Raw genomic sequence first — 3,313 nt, 5'->3', positions numbered from 1 at the left:
TGTTATCTGTCATAATTGCTTTGGCTGGCTGGATAGCTCAGCGGTTTTAAGTATCTGGCTGCAGAGTGATTCCCCTTCTGTGAGAGAAAAGCCAGCCCGTGTGGTCTGGGGCAAGTCCCAGGGCACCTCCAGAAGACGGTAATAGTAAGCTGCTTCTTAGTATGCTATGCCTAAAAAAAAAAACCTTGGAATTGATTGCCATAAATTGGAATCGACTTGATGGCATGCAACAATTAAAGCTTTCTCTGTTTGTGTACCTATGTGTACATAGGTATGGTGTTGAAAACTGCCTTTGGGGGCACTCAGTTCTTTTATGTAGATTTTTAAAGTCAGAATCCAGTTCTGCACAAGAATGTAGTGACGTGCAGTGGTTTGTTGTTGAAGCTGTTGTTCCCTTGGTGCTTTCAGACAACAGCAGTAGAAACTATAAGGGTGATTATAATCTTTGATGTGCTACTTACAAAAAGTGCTATTTAGAAGCAAGTGCTGAAGCGCGAGAGAGGTGATCCAGTCCCTCCACTATTGCCGCACAGGACCATCTGCCCACCACAGAGGGAGAGCAGATGTACCACATAGAGAGGTTCAGTATAGCTAAGAGCTCTTGATTGCTCAACCAAATGAAGTTGGCTATAGTTTCAGAACAAAAACAAGTCTGTTTGGAGGTAGACAGAGTACATGATGACGTGCGATCAAGTCAGCTTCAAAGGAAAGTTCATTGGAGTGCAAAGGCCACATGACTGAAAAGGCCATGTCTATTAATATTAATACAATTTTAACTTTGAAAGAGTCAGCTTGAAAGGAGCATTCTTGAACTTGCCTCTGCTTGAGGATGGAGCTGGCTGTAGGTGCAGAAGGCAACCACTAAGGGGAACTAAAGCCTGTAAGATGGTCATTTCCTGTGGTTTGAGACGCAGGGCCAGAGTCCTTTGGAGAAGCTCAGGAAAGGGTGGCGCAATAGCGCCGAGGGAAGGGCCAAGAGGAAGGTCAAGAGCTGTATCTCTGCTGCCCACTGCCCACTTGTGTAAATTGGGAACTCCTGGAGAAGAAAACCCTGTGCAGTAGGTGTCATAGACTTACAAAAAGAAGTAAATAGGTCAGCTTCAGCCTTCACCCTGCCTTCTAAAAAGCAGCTACTGTTTTTATGGGTTGGGATGTGGGTTTTTTTGTGTGCGTGTGCGTGTATGCTTGTTAAATCAGCTTTCATCACGTCCTGGTGCTTTTAGTTGGAAATGCTTGAGGCATTTCTCTGTACTCCATGAACTGGAAGTCAGTCTTTTTTTTTTTTTTTGCTCTTTGTGTCATCCTGAAGCAAAATAGATGGGGCCAGTGGCTGTTTTTCACTTTGCCGTTCCTTTCCCTCGCTGCCCCTTGGTTATAATTCAAGTGGGCCTCGAAGACCTTCCTTGGTAGCTTTCTGTGCACACACGTTTATCTATTTAATACATTTTCTATCCATTACTATGGCCAGCAGGGGACATACAAAGGCGCATGCTTTTCCTTTCACAGTGCATGAATAACAACTTTCGGGCATGGTTTTCAATTTTTTTTATGGATATGGTTTATAATTGGGCTCCTTTGATTTCTTTTAGCTTCATTCTCTGTTTTCTAATTAAATAAGCAGCTGTGTTTAGCCAAAGGGTGACTGACTCAATTAGAGCTGCTTAAAGCAATTAGAAGTTATTTAAAACCACATGCTGGAAGTTATTTGGCAAGTCTTCCTTGTGGTTTTATTCCTGTTCAGGGCAGGATGTTATGCAGTGGTTGCTTTCACAGAGCCTTGATCACACCCTGTTGTGGCTGGAAAGGGCAAGAGGAGTTTCAGATACAGTGACAACAGACATTAAGGGGACTTGTAAAATTCAAGGTGTCCCCTTCCGTGCTTGGAAAAAAAGGCATGTAACTTCCTTATGGGTTGGAGTGCTGATACATTGATCTACTAGTTTCAGTATTTTCTGTTGGCAAGGAATTTTACATACGCATTCAGGATATACTTTCTGCACCAATATGAATGTGGAAGCTACATTCTTCTTGGTCAGATGTCCAGGTTGGCATCTACTTCATATCCTATTGGGACCCCAATGACTAACAGCTGAAGCCAGGTGTGGCTCCAGCTGTCCTTTAACTTAGTGGTTCCCAACCTTGGGCCTCCAGATGTTCTTGGACTACAACTCCCAGAACCCTTCACCACCGCCTCTGCTGGCCAGGATTTCTGGGAGTTGAAGTCCAAGAACATCTGGAGGCCCAAGGTTGGGGACCATTGCTTTAAAGGCTTCGATCTAAAACACAATGACTGCCTAACAGTCTTTTTGGACTTGGTGAGACTTTCGGTCATCACAGTAAACAAGGGCTTACTGAGATGGGTAAACAAACCAGTCTGTGGTTTGTTTCTCATAATGTCCAAACATATGGGCTGTTGTCACTTTGGCTTATTTCTCCTACAACTAGTGAAAGACACAAACCTTAAAATAAGCCCTAGATTTTTGTTGCCTTGTTGAAAGAGAAACAAGAGAACCAACTACTGCCACAACCAAATGCTGAGAGAAACAAGCCACAAACCAACATGGCTTCCTTAGCTACTGCTTCTGTGATTATGACTGATTGGAAAGCATGTGCCAACACCTAAGCATGGAAGTAAAAGTTACTAGGCGGTGTAGTGGGCATAATGAAGTAACATCTCAAAAGTAACATGGAATCATGGAATAGCAAAGTTGGAAGGGGCCTTCGAGGCCATCCAATCCAATCTCCTGCTTGATGCAGGAATATACTGTAAATCAAAAGATATCTGCCAGGTGGTTCTCTAACTTCCTCTTGAATGCCTCCAAGTATTGGAGCACTCACCAGCTCTCAAAGTAATTGGTTCCACTGTCATACAGTTAGGAGGATTTTCCTTATATTCAACCGAAATCGGGCTTCCTGTAACTTGAGCCCATTGTTGCGTGTCATGTACTCTGGGATGATGAGAACAGATCCTGCCCCTCCTCTTTATGACAGCCTTTCAAATATTTGAAAAGTACTATCGCATCACCCCTCAGTCTTTTCTCAGTGCTAAACATACCCAATTCTTTCAGCTGTTCCTCATAAGGTTTGGTTTCCAGCCCCCTTATCATCCTTGCCACACTCCTCTGAACTTGTTCCAATTTGTCAGCATCCTTCTTGAAGTGTGGTGTCAAGAACTGGACACAATACTCAAGGTGAGGCCTAACCAGTGCTGAATAGAGGGGGACTAGTGCCTTGTGAGATTTGGAAACTATACTTCTATTAATGCAGCCTAAAATAACAGTCTTTTTTGTAGCCACATCACACTGTTGACTTG

Source organism: Pogona vitticeps, chromosome 1, assembly GCF_051106095.1.
Source record: "Pogona vitticeps strain Pit_001003342236 chromosome 1, PviZW2.1, whole genome shotgun sequence".
Taxonomy (NCBI): Eukaryota; Metazoa; Chordata; class Lepidosauria; order Squamata; family Agamidae; genus Pogona; species Pogona vitticeps.
Note: the sequence above shows the minus strand (reverse complement) of the source record.